Here is a 20,498-nt window from a genome sequence, read left to right as displayed (position 1 = left end):
GAAGGCCTCAGCCCGTTCCGTGGGACATTCTGGAACTTGGAGAGGCCCTTCAGTGTTGTCCCAGGTTGGAGGAAGGGGCCCAGGCCTTTAGGTGCCCATGTTGCTCGGTCACGGACGTGGGCCGCCCCTGGAAGGAGCAGGACCTAGGGCGAGGCAGTGTCCTTCCGTCTTCAGAGAGGCAGGCAGCTGGGGGTGGTCTTCCAGGAGTGTTCCCAGCAGTCAGGGGATGAAGCCTTCTTTCCTGAAGGGGAATCTGCTGGCTCTTCCGTGCCCCACACAGTGCCCAGGGGCTGGAAGGGAAGGTCAGCCAGTCCTTCCAGAGTTGGCGCTGGGAGGTTAAGAGTGGAGGCCGCTCTGCTCATTTCTCAGGAGTTGTGTCTCGGCTTCTCTCCACTCCACTCTCCTGCCTCTCTTCTGACCACTGGCTTTCTCACCTTGCTTGTGGCCCACAGTGGCCACCAGCCCAGAACCTGCATGGCTTTAAGACTCCAGTGCCCATCACGACTGTCCTTGACCCTTGGGTCTGAGTTCCAATGTCTGAGAGAGACTGGCCGGCTTCCACCAGGCCTGTGCGTGGACACCCCCTCCCCACCTCCCATGTGACTCACCGTCCATTCCCAGTCCAGTCACTGGAGGTGGGGGCTGGATCTTGTTGTACCGCTCCTTCCCAGGGGTGGCCGCCAGGTCAGGCACCATAAAACACGTCTGTGTGGCACTTAGGAGCCCCTTGACGTGCCAGGCTGTCTTTGAGGTGCAGTGGATGCTGCAGAAAATCAGCTGATCACAGTCCCTCGTGGAGGGCACGTTCTATTCAGGGGAGACTGACTGTGAAGAATGAATAAGACCCGGTCAAGGCAGGCCTTGGGGACCCAGAGCAGTGCTTTGCTAGGCACACGCGATGCGGTGGGGGGAGCGGGACGAGCTCCTGGTTCTGCCGGTACCTTCTCTCTCCCCGGCAGCTTCAGTAGTTTCCTTCTGACTGGCTCCCCGTTGCTTTCTTCTTCTCATTTCCACACCTGGCCTGTCTTTCAAGGGCAGCAGCATCTTCTTACCTTCTTTGTTTCTCCAAGCTCCCTGCCGGCCACCCCTCAGCCAGTTCACCCCCACTGTGTCTGACAGCCACAGCCTTCAAAGTGCAGTCCCTCCGTCTCCCCACTGCAGTGGATTTCACAGTCATCCTCCCGGATGGGAACCTTGGGGGGACCCTCAGTGCTTCTCTTTCCAGCCAGCCAGTCATTGAGTCCTCTGAACACTCTTTCTCATATCTGTCTCCTCTTCTTCAACCAATTCTGGCAGCATCTTCTGAACTGGCCTCTTGGGTTCAGTCTCTCTTTTCCTACCCATTAGTTGCTGAGAGTAATATTCCTGAAATGCACCCTTGATGTCACATTCTTTGATTCAGTTGTCTTCTGGATAAAGCTCAGCTTCCTTCTCTTGGTATCTCAGAGCTTCCTTGATCTGGTTCCAGCCGCCTTTCCAGCGGACCTTCTACTTGTCCCTATTGTTCATGGCTGGACTCCAGGCATCCAGAGTGAGTCCCCAGGTGGGTTCTGGGCTTCCCTGCCTTTGGGGGGTTCCTTCCCCTTCTAGACCTTTTCCTCATTCTCCTCGGTCCTTGACTCATCTTTCTTTCTAGAAATCTTGCCTGATTCACTTAGCCAGTAATGGCCCATCTTGCCCTCTTCTGAACTCTTCAAATTCCATCTGAATCTTGCTGTCACTCTTACTGCTTGTTAACGGTACTGCAGGCCGTTTCACACATATTTGATCTCCCCCAGTGGCTGATCCAAAGGGTGACTTCAACCTCCCCTCCCCCAGCCACCCCAGATAAACACAACATCTAAGTAAAAATCGGGTTCCTGTGTTCTCAGCCAGCTTCAAAGCACTTCCCACGTGTCCACATCCAGCAGATTGCCACCTCTAGGCTCTGTTGGTATAGAAAGTCTGGAGTTGCCCCACTTTCTTCTGGACTGGAGATCTTTGAGGACAGGACCAAGGGCCAGTCATATTTCAGTCCTCCTCGCTTTTGGCAGAATATGACCAGTTAGGGAGGACTTGTTGACTGAATGAATGGATGAATGAATGAATACCACAACATACAGCCCCCGGCCCCAGGACTTTCTTCTCCCCATTTTTCTCTGTAGAGATGAGCGTACCTTTGTCTCCCTCGGATTGGCTGCTTTAGAGGAGTGCTGTAGATTCCAGCAGCAGGCTTTCATTTCCTGACTCTGTCGCATGAGAAACAGCCAAGCACCTGTGGCTTTAGGCAGGTAGCAAACTTCCCACAGAGTCAGAATGGAAGAACTTCTGCTGCTGCCCTCGGAAGGCTGTCCTCGGGCCCTGCTGCCCTGGTGTGCCCTGGAAATGCTCTGTGGCCTTTGCCTTCATTGCTCCATCTGTGCTTGGAAAATGCTCCTGTTTCCTCTTCTGGGTTTCAGTTGGCCTTGAAAATAAATACAGAAAAAGCGTCTGAGATGATGATGAGGTCCCTCTGATGACAGCCCCTCTGGAGCCCCCTTTCCTCCCCCACCTTCCTACTTCCGGGCTCCAGCACCAGATGCCTCGTCAGGCCTCTGCCAAGCTTTCTTCTGGAACATTCTCACTGTCACCCCTCCTCGCCCCACGGGCTCCTGTTTAGCCCATAGATTTCTGCTTTGTTGTCACTCCTCCCAGCCCACCCTCCTCTCTGTGAATCGTAATTGCTTATCAGTCCTCCCTTCTTGGTCTGCATACTCCGTACTGCAGTGCTTACCACTGTGTCCCTGGCCTCGCACAGTGCTGGACGCATTGTGGACCCTCACCAGATGCATGCTGAGTGCATCGATGGAGGCATTGGTGGACGGATGGGTGGGACAGGTGCTGTGTACCAGTTAGCGACTGCCACAGAATTGTCCAGACAACCACCTGCATAACTCAGTGGCATCAGTAGCAAGTGCTTATTGCTTGTGTGTCTGGAGTTGTGGGGAAGTCTGCTAGGCAGCTCTGTTGATCTCGGCTGGGCTCACTCACATGTCAGAAGTTGGCTGTTTTAGGGCAGGGGGATTGGGGCAACCAGGGCAATGCAGCTCATTCCTTGTGTCTCTGTCCCCCCACAGGCTAGCCTGGGCACGTGCTCCTGGCGAGGGCAGGGGTGTAAGAGCAGGTGGAAACACGCAGGGCCTCCGGGGCCCAGGCTGTACCTGGCCCACCACATTCTTTTGGCCAAAGCAAGTCACAGGCCAGCCCAGAGCCAAGGGGTGGGGAAACAGACGTCACCTCTCGAGTGAGAGAGGAACTGTGAAGTAACATGGCAGAGACCATGGCTACAGGGTGGGGCTGAAGAAGTTAGAGGCCTTTAACGAAACCTGTCACACCGGGCATCACAAATCCCTGGGTCATAGTTCACCACTGGCTGGGGCCTCAGGAGATCACACGTGTCAGGTGGGCTATGAGCTTCCATTTCCTCACCTGGGAAATGGGAATGAGGACATCCAGCCTGTCCTTCCCACATCATGACAAGGAGTTCATTCATCCTTTCTTCGGTTCCCACTCCGAGTCTGGAAGCAGTTTCTCATCTGCAGAGTGCTGTGCTGTGGGCAGCAGGATTGCTCTCCCATGGACACCTGCCCAGCAGGACTGGGGAGGAGCATGGGGCGGTGGAAAGACGGAGGATGGTGAGACCGGGCACCTGCCCGCCAGCCCCACATCCTGTTTCCCATGTCTCAGGTTCTCCCCTGTGAACTGGAGGCCGTGTGGGGTCTAATAAATAATGCATGTAATTGGGTTTTGAAAAGCACTGAGCACCGTGTGGTTGTAAGATATTATTGGACACGGGGCCACGTTTGCCAAAGTAGCTGTTTGACAAGTCTGGCTTTACCCCGTGGCACTTCCTGTGCCTGCCCAGGTGATGAGATGGTCAGGAGCAAATTGTTCTATAAAGATGTTTCTGTAGCCCAAGAAAATGACGGGCGACACTGACTAGGTGTCCTTTTTCTGTATGAACAAGGTGCAGCTCTGCCCACAAAGCTGCTGGCGGTTGTACCCCAGGGCCGCCTGCCTGCCCGCTGCCCAGGGCAGAGAAACGCCAGGGTTGGCGCTTTCTCCTGGCTGTTTTCTTTTTTCAGTCCTATGTGGTCATCCCCTCTGTGTTTCTGGCGGAGAAGCAGGCACCTCCTTCATCTCTCCTCCCTCCCTTCCTTGAGTTTATGGCTCTGAGGGTTGGCAACTTCTCCGAAATGCTCACGGGAGGTTCACTTGGGCACTTGAGCTAAACGGGACCTATGGGCATTTCTCCCCCCAGCTGGGGAGGTAACTCCATCAGGACAGCAGCCCCCCTCTGGCTCTGGAGACAGTCCCAGGGTGGCAGGAGGAGTTGGGCCCTTGCCTTCCTGGAAGGGGGCTTTTGAAAGATGGGCTTTTTGCAGGATGGGAGGGAGAGGCTGGAGGATAGGAATCAGTTCTCAGGGTCTGGGCACCTAACTGAACCCACGCGGACCCTGGCTTGTGCCATGCATCTGGTTTGTGGCTGCAGTGTGGACTGCATTCCTTTCTGAGGCTTCACATCTCTCCAGGGGCTGTCGCGCTGGCCGGCTGTGTGGAAACACCTGGCTCAGAGCACGTCCAGTTCCCACAAAAGCGCAGAAGGAAGCGTTTGAACGCATCTCGCTGAAAGCACATTGTGATTTTTCTCTTCCCTCTCATGAATCACAGTGCCTGGATTCTTCCTGGGAGGGGTTCATCTGGCTAATGGTTCTGTCCCCAGAGTTGGGGCCCCTGGCGCACTGGTGAGAGAAGGTGGCAGGGTCGGGGTGGCTGGAAGATAGTGAGCAAGGGGCAGATGGAATCAGAAGAGGCCGTGGTTGGGTAGAGAGACCCCTCCTACAGAGCCTTGTAGGCCACAGCAGGGCTTGGTCTGTTATCCTGAAAGGGCTGAAAATCCATCAAAGGATTTTAGGCTGGAGGTGGAGGGTGGAGAGGACAGGGACTTGCCAGTGGGGACGTGAATGAGAATTTTACTTTACAAAGAAGAATGGAAATATTGGAAGGGAGACAGATGTGATGTGGACTCTGGTTTAGGAGGCTGTTGTGGTTGTCCGGGCAGAGATGATGGGGGCTTTCACTAGGGCTGTGGTAGAAATGGAGATGCATTTAGAAATCTTGAGGCAGTGGAATGGGTCAGGATGGAGATGTGGGTGTGAGGGAGAGGCCAAGTGATGGCCAGTTTCTAACTCGAGCAAGTAAGGGAATCAAAGTGCCATTTCCTCACTTAGGGGTTGTTTTTTGGGAGGGAGGGTTTCAGGGTGGGAATGAGGGACATCTCATGGGCACAGGGGTCTGTGGAACTCCCTGGGAGGAAATGCTGGCTTTGATGCTTACTCAGGTCGTTAGAATTTCCCGGGCCAGATCACCACCCTCCTATCAGGTGCTTGGAGATCCCTCATGTCCCCTTCTCATGGGAAGCAGTGGATCCAGAGCCTTGTAACGACTGTGGTTTTGCCCTGCACTCCTCAACCTTTCAAAGACAGACCCTGAGAAGGCATCAACATCCCTGGAATCTGGGTTTCTGCTATATTCCTTGTTGATATTTTATATATTTCCTACCATAACATACATTCAGGATCCAAAAGGATTGGTTCTGGAAACTGGAATGCAACATTAGGTGGCATTATATCTGTTCATTTCCCCCATGAGCTGACCCACAGTGGTCTCCCTCATTCAGGCGGGAGAATGTCAGAGTCAAACAGAAGGGGACGGGCAGCGCCTGGGAGGTCAGGGTCTGCCATTGTTGTGTCCTTGCAGGAGCTGACTGCACCCAGCGACTCCCCTCAGTGTTGGGAGAAATTATTAGAGGCCAAAGGAAGAGGAAGGGGAAGGACTAGGGGCTGGAGTTCATCTGTGTGCGATGGTGCAGGTGGTGGGCACCTTGGCTGGGAGGTGACTTCTCTGGAACCATAGGCATATCACTCGATTTATGCCCAAGCTGGGAGCACCGAGGGGTGTTAGACTAAGAAACTGCCCACTTGTTTGACATAAGCTCTTGGTGCTGAAACAGACCTTAATCCAACAACCTGGCTTCCTGTGGAATTTGAGGCTTAGAGCTTGGTCCATAGTAGGACCACAGAAGCAGTCCATTGACCAACTGACCGAGAGGAGTGAGGCCATTTGGTCAACGTCTCGTGAAGAGTTATGGCCCCAGCAGGGAACAGAAAGAACCCACTACATTCTGCTGCCGAGTGGCAAGTGACTCAACAGGAGGTGCTTTTCGCCTTTGGTAATCGGACCCAAGACATGAAATATGTGCTTGGCAGGGAGTTCCATATTGTGTTAAAAGGACAAATAGATTTATATCGGGGTAGTAAGTGCTTGCTCTGAGCCCAAGTATGACTGATTAGATTCCAGCCTGAGTTGAAATTCGCTGCAGCCCTGGGAGACCTGTCTACTAAGGAGCTGTAGCCTCTTCCTCTTTGGTTGAGCTAGTGTAACTGTTGCAGTCAGTGGATGTTTTGTTCTAATTTGCAGGTAGTAGACTCTTAAAAAGTAATAATAATCATACCACGAAGAAGAATCACACTTGTTTAACTTTTTACGGTTTATAGAACTCTTTCATGTAAGTATGTATTTCTTAATTTGATTTTACCGCAATTCTTCGGTAAGTATCGTTAATCCCAGTTTATGGATGAACTTAATGCCTTGAGGCAGAGCTGGAACTACCCTGAATGTGTTTATTCAAGTCCATGGTTGAGTATGAAATGGCTTTACCAGACCACAGCACGTACATGTGCCAACAGTCTCTGTGCTCAGGCTTGTAACTCATTATTAAGCCATTAGGCAACTATGATTTAGTAGTTTTTTCTAAGCCTTTTCCTAAAAGTTTGCTGGGCTCAGCATTTGAGAACGTACATATCTGGATTCTTTTTGTTTTGTCTTGCTGTCCTTCATCCATCCTCAAAGGCATGGAAGGTCTCCTGAAGAGTTTCCCTTGAAAGTTCCTGATTGACAACAAGAATTGAGATTGGTGACCGTAAGGACTTGCTTGATGTGCGCTGTAAAAATAAAACTCCTGCAGATAGCCAGGCCCCCCACTCATGGACCTCCTTGAAAATTTAACCTCTGCCCCTGTTGTGGAATGGATAAAGATTCCCTTTGAAAACCTTTGTGAAATTTTACAAAGGTTAAAAAGAAAATACACACACACACACACACACATACACACGGGCCCAACCCTTCTTTTTTCTCCTTCTCTCCTTTCCAAAAATCAATTGGCAAGAATTTGCAAATTTGCCAGGATGAGGTCATAAGCAATAACTCATGTGGCTTCCTGAAACATAAATCACTCAGCCTGATGGAGTGCCTTTCCATCCCGGGGCAAGCCTTTGCGAGCAGTAGCTGCAGTGTGCATAAAAGATTTCAGCTTCCCTGTGGCCTTGGATATTCCTCCATGTGGCATTCTCATCAGAAGGTCAAGGAAATTCATCCGGCATCCTATTACTGTCAGGTGAATGCACACATGGCTGGAGGCACCTGTTCGATGAAGATTAGCAGCTCTTGCCCTGGCTGGTCATTTCAACATGAGTTAATGGGGTCAAGGTGGGGACAGCTCTGGCAGAGTGGGGTCTGGCATACTCTGGGTTTGAATCTGGCAGGGCTGGCACTGGCTAAAGTAACATTTGCTGGGAAGGTTTTCCAGAGTCATGAACTAGAGGTTTATAGATCTCATCTGTTTAGCAAATACAGTATTAACATTAAAGAGTATATTTGAATATTTGAATATTTGATCAGATCTGTGCTCTCTGTATTATTTTATATGAGGTCTCTAATCACATTTTTGTTGCCTGGCTGACCCCTGGAGATAATTGAGTTTGTCACCCCTAAAAGAGATGCTACTCTACTGGACCCAACCATGGCCTTTCCAGGGATAGTGAGTATTTAAAAAAATTTACTGCCCCTCCCCATATTACAGGTGTAATGCCTATTATGTAGAGGATTTGAAAAATATAGAAAAACACAGTGATTAGTACAGGAGTTGGCAACCTAGAGCCCATGGGCTAAGTGTGGCCCATTGCCTGTTTTTGTAAATAAAGTTTTATTGAAACACAGCCATGTGCATTCACTGTCATATGGTCTATGGCTACTCTTGTGCTACAAAAGCAGAACTGGGTAGTTGCAACAGAGACTATATGGCCTGAAAAATCTAAAATATTTACTGTGTAGCCCCTTGTGAAAAAGTTTGCCAAGCCATGGGTCAGCACCTAGGTGCTCAGTAAATATTTATCAAAGAAACGAATCAATCTGTACTCCAACCACCTAGAGATGACCACAGTGAACATTTTAGTGTATATTCTTCAGTCTTTCTTCATCTGTAAATAGTTCTAGTTATATCTTGGGAGAACTAAACTGTACCTTCTATTTTTATAACCCAGTTTTGTTATTCAACTATATATTATGGTCATTTTCCGGTTAACTATTATATATTCACTACTATATCCACTGTAATAACGATTATATCATTTTATCAGTAACTATTATACAGCATGATTTTTAAAATGCAGAGAAGTTAATTACATGGATGTGCATGATATTTAACTGCACATCCCCTGTTGTTGGATTATGTTGTGTCCAAGTTTTTACTTTTATAAACAGTGCTGTGATAAAAATACCTGCACATAGATTTTTTGGTGTATGCCTCTGATTCTGGAAGGGGAATTATTCCATCTCCCATTGCTGATTATTTTTTCACCTAGGTTTACCTTATCCCATCAGTACACTGGCAGTTCCTTGAGAGCAGGGGTCCTGTTGTACACATATTTCCTTCTCAGCTCCTCCTGTCCCTTTAACACAGAAGTAGTATGCAGTCATTAATGCTTGTGGGTATGGATAACAGAATGCCCGGTTCTCTCTCTCCACTTCTCTGGATCCTACAAATCCTGCCTCAGCTCTCCTCCTTCCTAAAGTCTCAGGTGACACTCCAGCACCCCATTGCCCCTCCCTCTTCTGGTCATCTGAATTTCTATCTCACTCACTGCTTAGACCATATTCTACAATTCTTTGGCGCTTTCAGAGTGGTGTAATGTGCACTGTATACGTTTCCCATGGCTGCTGTAACAACTTACCGTAAACCTGGTGACTTAAAGCAACACACATTAGTTCTCTCACAGTTCTAGAAGCCAGAAGTCTGAAGTCAGTATCACCAGGCCAAAATTAAGATGTTGGCAGGGGGCCCCACTTGCTCCTTCCTGAGATCATAAGGGAGAATCTGTTCCTGGCCTCTTCCAGCTTCTGGTGACTGTGGGCATTCCCTGGCTTGTGGCCACCTCCCTCCAATTTCTGCCTCTGTAGTCTCAGCACCTCCTCCTCTTCTGTCTGTGCCAATCTCCTTCTTCCTCGCTCCTGTAAGGACACATGTGATTCCATTTCGGGTCTACCCGGATAATCCAGGATAATCTATTCATTGCAGGATCCTTAGTCACATCTCACAGTCCTTTTTTGCCATTTACAGTAACATTCACAGGTTCCAGGGATTAGGAGCTAAATTTCCTTGGGGGGGGGTCATTATTCAGCCTGCCACAATACATCATTTCATTTGATTGGTTAATTTATTCATTTAAAAATATTTGTGAGGAACCAACTTGGTGGCAGACACGGGCACTGTGCTAGCTGCCTGGCATCACAACAGAGCAGAAAGGACTTGTATATGAAGAACTGTAGTCAAGAGAGCTGGGCACTGGTCAAGCAGCTAGGAGACCCAGGTTCTGGTACCACGTGGGGGTAAGGCTCTCTGTTCCTCAGTTTCCCTTTTGTGAATTAAGGGGTTGGACCAATTACAGTTTCCTGAAGTGAGGGATGAGCACCACGGACGGTGTGTAATCGGTTAATTTTAGGTGGTTCACAGGGACATGACGCAATAGCATTGATTCACAGAAATAGATACTTACTTCCTTTTTCATCCTCTTTCAGCCTTTCTTAGGGAGATTCTTGTGAGGTGCTAGTGTGTCTTCAGCAGTTCCTCTAATACTTACCAAACTCTTTTTATCAAAAAGAAAGCTGGTCTCAGGCTACAGAATCTAAGTAGAATACAGTAACATTTTTTTGTGATCATTGTAGTTATTTTTACAGTTACCTTCCATTAATGCCGAGTGATTTAGGTTTTTCCATTTATGGCGATACTATTAAGTATCCCATGTGAAAAGTGAGGTGATTTAAAGAAATATATTAAATGAATATAGGATAAATGTTTTTAGAGAGGACACATTGTAAAAATGTCTCTGAAGTTTGGGAAACAGATGTTTCCAGGGGTCCCCAGTTTTCTGACTCCTGAATTCTGGGAGCGGGGTAGGATTGAAAACAAAGAAAAGCATCCTCAGTCAGAGGATGCAGCTGGAAATTCAGCATTAATGGTTCCTGATCTTTTCCCATGTAAATGCATCTGATCCTTCAAGGACCATTGAGCAGCAAAGCTGTGAATATTAAACTCATGTTGAAATTGATCACATCCCACTTTAACTCAGAGCTTCTGGTGGGAGGAGGCATGGCCTTTTCTGACCGTTACTTGCTTTTCACCGAACATCTGGAAGGTGGGGAGGCAACTTCTGTCTGACTTCTTTACGAGAAGGAATGGCTATTACTTGGACACAGCCCATATGCTGTGGGGAAATCTCTCCCACTCACTCTGCCTTGAACTCCCTGCTTGAGGGAACTGGTTTAGCAATCCAGGTAGGGGTGCTCAGGGGGCTACAGAGCTGAACCTGTGCTTTTGGACCACAATGGGAAGTGAGAATCTTGTCTCCCATCTCTTCAACCATGAATATATATCCAATGCTAATTACCTAGTTTGTTTGGGACCATATCATTTCCTCTTAGAGAAATAATTCTTATTTTTTCAGAACACTAGCCCATATACTGCACTTCCTCTCTGGGGAAGGAACTGGTGGTAAGAAGCAGAGAGGGAAATGCCAGTCACTTCACCCAACTCCTTCCCAGCATATGTGTTCCCTCACCCCCAGCAAGCTGGAAGCAGATACAGTTTGCTTCAAGGAGGCCCCAGGAGCTGATGTGCTTTGATTATCTGTTCTAAGCCTGGCCTTCACTACCCAAGTAGTTGTGAGATGGCTGAAGACAGAGTGTGAAAACTTGGCTGGTTTGGGGATAGTACATATGGTAAGTGCTCAGGAAACATCTCTGTCAATTAATAAATGACTTGGAGCCAAAAGACACCTTCATGTTTAGGTGAAATTAGGCAGATCACTTCCCCTCTCTGTGCCTCAGTCTCCTTTGCAAAATAGGGTAACAGTGGCAGCTACCTCCTCCCAAGGCTGTAGCACAATATTCACTGCTTTGCTTGAACAAGGAGACAATCTTGGGAGGGACCAGTGCTCTAACTGTCTGCTGTTATTCCTTCCATTTTGCAGTTGGGAAGGCCAGAGCCCAGAGAGGCTAACTGATTTGTTAAAGTTCACACAGCTAGCAAGCTTTGAGACCAGGCTCTGAACTCAGCAAGTTTGACCCCAGACCCAGCTCTTGGCACTGCATCACCCAGTGATCCATTTATCAGGGCTGAGACAGTGACAAAGTTTGAAAAACAGTCCCATTCTCGGTCTAATTCCCTCGGGTCGGTGGAGAGCGGAAGTGGACCAGGGCAGCACCTGGCAGGGTCAGGCCAGCCTGAGTTTGAATCCTGTGATTCTCCAAGGGCCTTTCCCATCTCTTGGGCCTCAATTTCCTCTTCTGTAAAATGGTGTGATACCCATTTCCTCCCTGCTGCTCTCTTCCATGATCAGAAGCCATGAAAGATGCGAAGGTGCTTGGTCAAGGTTAATAGAGGACGGACTGATGTCATTGGTAGGGGTTCTCGGCAAAGTGAGGGAGACAATATACGGTGCTAGGAGGAGCCTCTAGTTGGCAGAGGAGCCAGCTTCCAGTCCAAGGGGAGACAGATTCCGCTGGGTGGGCAGGGCGGGGCGAAGCTCGAGGCCGGCAGCAGTTACCGGGGTGCCCCTGGCGCAGTGCGGAGTTGGGCAACCTCTGGGATGCAGGGACCCCCATGACAAGCTGCCTCCTCACCTATGCGAGACTGTGAGAAGAGGCGGGGCTGCCGAGCCTTTGTGCAGGACCCAGAGCAGGAAAGAAACATGGGCCCAGGCTGGCAGGGAGGCAGGGAAGGAAGAGGGGAACCCAGACCTGAGAGGGCAGAGGAGGATACACCACGGTTTCGCGGGGTGCACAGCCCTTGGGGGTTGTGGACAGATGGCCTGGGATGGCCTGGGAATCACCTAGCTCAGTGCCCAGCGACCCCATGCTCACTCTGCGTGGCTGCAGCCTCATTCCTCCGCTTTATTGCTCACCTGCTATGAACCAGGTCCCAGGCCGGGCGCTTTACGTGCATAGTATCTCCCGCTCTTTTGACAAACCCACGAGGAAGGTATTATTATTCCCCATTTTACAGACTAGAAAAGAGACTCAGAGAGCTGAGGCGACTTCTACAGAGTGGAGAAAACCAGGATTGGAGCCCAAATTGGCTGTCCCCAAAGCCTGTGAGCTGTGTGCCCTTCCTGCTGTGCTGTGCCACCTCTCCAGGGAGGCTGTTTGCCAGGGCCTTCTGTCAGGTGCCTGACACTGCACGCATTATTTCTAGTCTGATCCTTGCAGCATCCCTGCAAGATAAGCATAGTTACCCGCCTTTTACAGATGGGAAAAGAGCTCGGAGGAGATGACTTGTCTGCCCAGGACCTCACAATGGTCTCTGCCAGAGCCAACATTCCAGCTCGTGACAGCAGCTGGAGTCCAGGCTCTGCTCGGTCTATTGGCTTTGTGGTGCTGCCCCTCCTGAGGCTGGAGTAGGAAGGCCGTGGACCCCTCAGGACGCTGGGCATGGGGCTGGTAGCCAGTGAGAGCAAGTCTCCATTGTCATTTATCAACCCTTACAACAATATGAGGTAGATTATTAGCACCCCCATTTTACAGGGGGACCCAAGTCCCACAGAAATGAGGAAATGAGGAGATGCTCCCAAGTTCACCCGGCTGACTGTGTGGGAGAGCCAGGATCTGAACCCTGCAGGCAGGTAAACCCGGGGTCGGCTACACTGTTCCCAAGCTGGTTTCCCTCCACCGTAGGTGGACCTAGGGTCAAGGTCAGGATGCGCTTGAGGATACTTGACAGCCAGGACCAGTAAGAATGGCACTGAGATGACAGATGGAGTGCCGTGTGGAGACAGAGGTGGAGTGGGAACATGATCCCTGAAAGAGGAGGTGCTGGGACCCCTCAGGGAAAGCACCCTGACCTGGAGGCTGGGTCATCTTGGTTCCTGTCTGCCCTTTGCTCTGGATTTGAGCCCTGGCTCTCCTACTTTCTGGGTGACCCTGGGCAGCTCATTCCCTTTCCTTGAGTCTCAATTGCTTCATCTATAAAGTAGGAATTAGAACAGTGCAAGCTCCAGGCATGATTGTGCATAGCTGTGTAACATACCATCCTCCTTGTTAGCTCCTGAAACTTTATCGTGGGGAGAGTATACCAGCTGCTTCTGCGGAGCACGGTGGGGGCAAGCACTCACTGTATCTTGATTTTCAAGACGGATACCGACGGTGAAAAGTGGAGCCTCACTGTCCCAGGGAGTGTCAGAAAAGTTGCCACGTTCTCAGGACAGGGTCCGAGGATGAGAATTGGGTGGGGCCTGCTCTTAGGGTCACACTCTGGCCCCTCCCTCTAACGCAGGAGAGCCCTCTGCAGGCCCAGGGCAGAGGCCTCTGGGGACAAGTTATTGTCATGCTTAATTCCTAACTGGTCAGACCTGCTAACGAGAGCAGCAGGCTTTGTATCACATTTCTGGCTTTGCCTGGCTTTCTTTGTTCTCCTTTTTTATTATGGAAATTTTCAAACATTACAGAACTAGAGAGATTAGTGTAAGAGGCCTCTTCCCCGTGTTCATCACTACAACTAAACGTCACCAGTCAACTCAAGGCTTATGGTGGTTTTTACCTATAACGCTACCACTCCTCTCTCCCTCACCAAAGGTTATTTTGAAGCAAATCCCAGCATGTCAGCTTTATAATAGTCCTAGTGACCCTCTCATAAATTTCTGGTGGGAGTACAAATTGGTAAAATTTCAGGGAAGGGCATTTTTGCAATCTCAGAAGTACTAACACAAACGCCTTACACAATTTTTTTAAATTGTAGTTGATTTACAATGTTATGTTAGTTGCAAGTGTACAATAAAGTGATACATATATATACACACACACATATATGTATATATAAAATTCTTTTTCAGATTCTTTTCCACTATAGGTTATTACAAGATATTGAATATAGCTTCCTGTGCTGTACAGTAGGCCCTTGTTGTTTGTTTTATATATAGTAGTGTGTATCTGTTAATCCTGAACTCCTGATTTACCTACCCCGCCTTCCCCCTTTGGTAACTGTAAGTTTGTTTTCTATATCTGTGAATCTGTTTCTGTTTTGCAAATAAGTTCATTTGTGTCATTTTTTTAGATTCAACAAATAAATGACATCATATAATATTTGTCTTTATCTGTCTGACTTACTTCACTTAGTATGATAATCTCTAGGTCCATCCATGTTGCTGCAAACGGCGGTATTTCATTCTTGTTTATGGCTGAGTAATACTCCCATTGTATAAATATACCACATCTTCCACAAATGCCTTTTGATCTGGTACTTCTACATGAAGAATTCATCACACAGATGACATCCCTGCACATCTGCAAAATGAGGCTTGTATATGGTTATTTATTCCAGGATTTTTGATGATGGTAAACAATTGCAAACAACCTAAAAGTCCGGGAAAGGGGACTGGCTAAACAATTCTACATTTGGAATATAGAATATGGAATTCTATAGTGCTGTAAAAAGGAATGAGGAAGTTCTTTATAAAATGACATGGACTGATTTCCCCGATGTGTTCTCTCTCTGCGTGATAGCATAATGATGCCCATATGACATTATGCATTTTTCAAAACCCACAGGATGAAAACACAAGAGTGACCGTAATGTAATCTGTGGACTTTAGTTCATAATAATGTATCAGTATTGTCCATTAATTGTAGTAAATGTACCACATCAGCGCAAGTGGTTAATAACTGGGGAGTCTGTGCAGGGGAGTTATATGAGAACACTGTACTTCCTGGTTAATTTTTCTCTAAACCTAAAACTGCTCTAAAAATATTCTAGTAATTTTTAAAAAAAGTTCCTAATTACCTTGGATTTGAAGAATCTCCTTGCTCCCTCTGCTTCTGAGGTTGTGGTTTTGAGTGGGGTGGGGAGCGTGAGGAAACTTCTCCTGTAAAGTGGGTCACCTGAGTATTGCCACAGACGGTGGCACTGGTGCAGGCACCATGGTCTTCGGTGAGACTGTTGCATGGAGAGTAAATGGCAGTTATGGGAGGCAGGCTGTAGTTTCTTGGACTTTGAATGTCAGAGGAGTTTGGCCTTTATCCTATAAGGAATAGGAAGCCATTGTTACACACGACAGGCCAATAATTCAAAGGATGAGGTCTTGGGGCAAGGCATAGTGACTTTATTCGAAAAGCCAGCAGAATGAGAAGGTGAACTAGTGTCCTAAAGAACCATCTTCCCCGAGTTAGAATTCAGGCTCCTTTTAAAAGGGGAGGAGGTGTGGCTGGTTGTTGCAGATTTCTTGACACCGAACCCTTTGTTCTTGCAGCTGTGCATGTACGTCTGGTCACAGCGTTCCTATAAACCTGCAACAAGACAAATGTTATTTTCTGCTCTGCAACTTTTTATCACTATATGAATGGAAAACTGTTACACCTCTAACAATCGGAGCCTTGAGAATTGGTCATCCTGTATATTTCAGGCTCTAGGTGACATTCTTTTAGTGATTAACTTGTAGCAAAAGCAATAGAATGCAAAGGTTGAAGTGAAAGAAAGAGATCCACTATGCTGTCAGGCTGGTTCTTCCCTGTTACACCATGGAGAGTTTTTATCAGGAGAGTGACCCGGAGAGAGCTATGCTTCGGGACACCTCCTGTAGGCCTCACGCATTTGTCTGTGAAGCCAGGAGGCTGCACCAGGAGTCAGGGAGGTCCACTGTAGCCCTAAGGTGCCGAAATCAAAGCCTTTCCTGACTTTCCAAGCCCCTTCTCCTCCCTGCCTGACCACCTTTTATTTTTCTGCCACTCAGCGCTGTGCTGAGGCTGGAACCACTCCCTGGGTGGAATGCCTTTTGAATGAAGTCTGTGCCTTGGGAGCAATTGTTTTGTTTATTTATTTATTTTTGAAATCTTTCCGGAGAAAGCCCCAGTCTGTGCTGGGCTCCTAGGAGGAGTGACTTGGAAGGGAGTTAGAGATAAGGAGCGGGCAGTCAAATCCCCGCAGTCAGGGCTCCTGCTTGGCCGTTTCCTGCGAGAAAGACCTGACTCTGAGCCGTCCAAGCTGCTAGAGGCTCCCGCTGGTTGTGTGAGCTGGGGGAGGCTTCTCTGCTCCTTCCAAATTGTCTCCGTCAGCACAGTGTGATTTATGAGATTTTCCTCTACAGTCTAGAACATTGGCTCCTGATTATGCCCTGTAATGGAGGAAGGCAGTGACTGCAGCATTATTGATAAATAGTATCTCTTTAGACCAGCCTCTTGTTACAAGAAGGGTACTGGAAGTTGAATACAGATGGATGGAAGACTGAAAAAAAAAAAATCTGGCCTCAGTTTAGTAGGGCATTGGGAGGGTCCCTGTTCCCATCTGAGGGAGCTGGGCTTGAGTCCTAGCTTCGCTGCGCACATCAGCTGTTGTGACCCCAGGCTACTTACCTCTGAGCCCGCACTTCTTTATCTGTGGGGAAAAGTGGGGGGATCCCAGCAGCCCCCACCTTATAGGGGATGTGGCATAGATTACGTGAGGCAGATATCCGAGGAACTCAGCACCAGGCATGGAACAAGTCGTGTGCTCTGTAAGTGCTCCCCGTTGTTATGAAGGTTATTATGAGTCCCAAATAGTGGTGCTCTAGAAGTAAGTTTTTAAATGTTTGGAAAGCATTATGAGTATGTGTTGTTAAGGCTGGGCGTGTGCTTGTGGGAGTGATGGCTTCTCAATCAAGTTCAGCAAAGTGGGCCGTGTCAGGGTGTACCTGTGTGGACTGATACAGTTCATGGAACAGAATGTGACCTTGGACAAGTTCTTGATCAGTTCACACAGAGCCTTGCTCTCTTCATCTGTAAAAGTGGATAATAATAATATCTATGTCTGTTGTATGTGTAGTGTGTGTGTGTGTGAATGTGTGAGTGTGCATGTGAGTATGTGTGGTGCGTGGGGGGTAAATTTGTGTATGTGTGTGGTTGTGTGTGTGGTTGTGTGTGTATGTGGGTATGTGAAAGTATGTGGTGTGTATATATAATGTGTGTAAATGTGTAAGTGTGTGATACGTGAATGTGTATGAGTGTGCCTGTGAAAATGTGTGGTGTGTGTGATATATGATATGTGTGGTAAATATGTGTGAATGTGTGGTAGTTGTGGTATGTATGTGGCATGTGTGATATGTGGTTGTATGTGGTTGTGGTGTGTTAATGTGTGGGTGTGTCATTTGCATGTGTGGGTGTAGTGTGTAAATGTGTGTGGTGTGTGTATGTGAATATATGGTATGTGTGGTAAATGTAGGTGAATGTGTGTGGTGGTTGTGGTGTATCTGGTGTGTGTGATGTGTATCTGGGAGGTGTTTGGTGTTGAATGTGGTGTGATATGTGAGTGTGTGTGTGTTGTGTGTATGGTAAATGTGTGAACGTGTGTTGTGGTTGTGTGGTTTGTGATATGTGGTTGTGTGTGTAGCGTGTATGTGTGGTATGTGTATGGTAAGTGTTGTGTGAATGTGTGTGTTGTATGTGTGAGTTGTGGTATGTGTTGTGTGGTGGGTGTGGTATGTGGTTGTGTGTGGTGTGTATGTGTAGTGTGTGTGAATGTGTGTGTGTGTGCTGTGTGAGAGTGTGTGGGGCATGTGTCGTTTATGGTGTGTGTCTGTGGTAAATGTGTGTGAATGTGTGATGTGTATGTGATTGTGTGGTGTGTGTATGTGTGGTGTGTGTGTGGCATGTGAGTGTGGTGTGTGTATGAGTATGTGTGCTGTGTGAGTGAGTGTGGGCATGTGTTGTATGTGCGTGTGTGTGGCGTGTGTCTGGCGAGTGTGTGTGTGTGTGTGTGTGTGTGTGTTGGGTGAGGTTCCCTTAATCACGCAGCTCTTGGGGAAGGCAAAGAGTGATTTGCTCTGAGACGCTGATAGTCTGGTGACCGCGTGTACTGGGAGGATCCGCCCTGAGAGCTTACATTTCACTGGCGGAGCTGAGGCAGGCACGACACGCGCACATGAAAGGATTCAAAACACAGTACGAGGCAGGCTGAGGCTAATGGTAAGAACCATGGGAGTTCAAAGGAGGGTCATGAGGGCTGAGCAGTCCCGGGCTTCCTGGGAGGAGCCGTGCTTGGGCTCTGAAGCACTGATTTTAAAACTTTTCTGCTTGCCTACCCTCTAGATGAACTTTGGGGGGAAAAAAATCTCTTCTGCCTTACACATTTTAACTTGACATCTAAACTGTTTCATTAGAAGTTTAAATAGTTACAAAGGATATCATTTCTGCCATATTGTAAATATTGACCTTGAGTAAAATTACACTCCTCTCTTAAATGTGTCAAATGGAAACTAAATAACAGGGCAATTTTTCTTTTGCCCTTTTCTCGAAGTATCACTTACATACAGGAACGCCCAGATCTTCAGTGTGCAGCTCAATTCATTTCTACCTCTGCACTTACCACCCGGATCAAGGCGTCATGGTGTATCTCCCGCTCAGTCAGAGAAATGATCACCTTTGAGGTGATCTGTCACCTCTGCCCTCTGTCACCAGAAACTACTTTTCATGATCTCATTCTTTCTTGCTCCTTTCGGTCAACATAAGGAGATTCAAGCAGGTAGCAGTTAGTTTTTTCCTTGGTGTATAGCAGTCCCCTGAATGACTGTCTCACATTTAAAAAAAATCTTACCTACTCTTCATGGACATCTTGGGTTATTTCTAATATTTGGCTATACAGCTTCTATGAGAAATAAAAAAAAATTTTGGTGGACATAAACACTGATTTCTTTTAGTTATGTATCCATGAGTGGAATTACCAGGTCATAAGATAAATACCACAATACACTGGTATGCACCACCACTCATCAAAAATTTCCTATACAGGTCAGAAATTTTACATTTGCATTGTTCCTGTCTTTACCTTCTTGAACGCATTATTCCCTTCTAATGCCTTCACAGAGTTTTGTCTTAAAATATTCTTACGCTTGAAACTTATTGACTCTATTATACTTATTTTTATCCAAAATACATATTGAAATGGACATTAAAAAATTTCTTTTGACCATAAAACACTAGATATCTTACAGATTAATTTATCACAGTTTATCAGGATAATATCAATATTTGATAATTTGATAAGTAATGACTAAAAATAAAAAGGACATATGGGAAATGCTTCTCACAATGAGGAGGGTGGGGTGGTTGATGGCAGTGCTTCTCATGCTTCCAGGAGCACAAGGACCATCTAAGGATCTTGCTAAAATGCAGCTTGTGATTCAGGAGGTCTGTGTTGGGACCTGAGGGTCTGTGTTTCTAATTATGCCTATGGGTGATGCTGATGCTGCTTTTCCACGGACCAGACTTTGAGTAGCAAAGGGTTTCTGGCCCCTGGATTACAGAAGATTTGTTAGCACCAACATTCTAAATTGTTCTAATTGGACTGCTGCGGGTCTCTGCCCCAGAGCCAGACTCCGGATGAGGGAGAAGTTGGTCTCTTTTGCTGAGAAGGAGAAGGACAGTTGTGAAGAGGGAGGCGGGACAGGTGAGACACCAAGGCGCATTCTCAGGCAGAGCAGGGAAGAGTGGGAATGGAAACAGGATCTCTCACAAATTCCTTTATACCTTTTCCTGCCTGTGCACCCCTTGGGAAGGCTTCGAGTAGCCCCGAGGGCTGCCGTCTTTGAATATCGCTTCTCGAAATGATGCTAAGATGGTGTTGGCCACCTTTGCAGACAGGAGGCCTATATATGCCTGAGGGATTGGACATTGCAGGGACTGGTTTAAATGACTTGGAGAGTCCACTGGGGTTAAATCCAGAGAAGTGAAGTTTGGGGCCAGGGCATAGGTGGCCTTGAATTCCATGCTAAGGAGTTGGGCTTAATACTCAGATAGCAGGGGCCCTTGGGTGTTTTGAGCAGGGATCTGGTGTGAGCACAGTGGTGTGGGCAGACTGATCTGTTGAGCAGCTTGGGGGATGGAAAGGAAAGGGTTAATGCGTGGAGATGGCAGCAGTGACAGAACCACAGGCTTGAAGATGAGATTGGTGTGGTCGCTGGGATTCGGCTGTGATTTTTATCTCTACCCTCTGCTTTTGAACTTTTGCCCTGGTTGCACAGACCTGGTTTGCTCTGTCAGCATTTCCTGAAGTCTGGGCTACATTCTCTAGCGGTACCTGAGACGTTTCTGCATGGAGCTCAAGGTCATTCAGAATGGAGTGCAGA

At 47.8% G+C, this 20,498-nt stretch overlaps 1 protein-coding gene across 7 annotated transcripts in view; it reads left to right on the top strand.

Annotated features, from left to right (window-relative positions):
• SRGAP3 (SLIT-ROBO Rho GTPase activating protein 3) overlaps positions 1 to 20,498 on the top strand; it is a 287,702-nt gene that overhangs the window by 152,108 nt on the left and 115,096 nt on the right. The window lies entirely within an intron of this gene.

The sequence above is a fragment of the Camelus ferus genome, chromosome 17, assembly GCF_009834535.1.
Source record: "Camelus ferus isolate YT-003-E chromosome 17, BCGSAC_Cfer_1.0, whole genome shotgun sequence".
Classification (NCBI taxonomy): domain Eukaryota; kingdom Metazoa; phylum Chordata; class Mammalia; order Artiodactyla; family Camelidae; genus Camelus; species Camelus ferus.
Note: the sequence above shows the minus strand (reverse complement) of the source record. Positions and strands in the feature narration are given on the sequence as shown.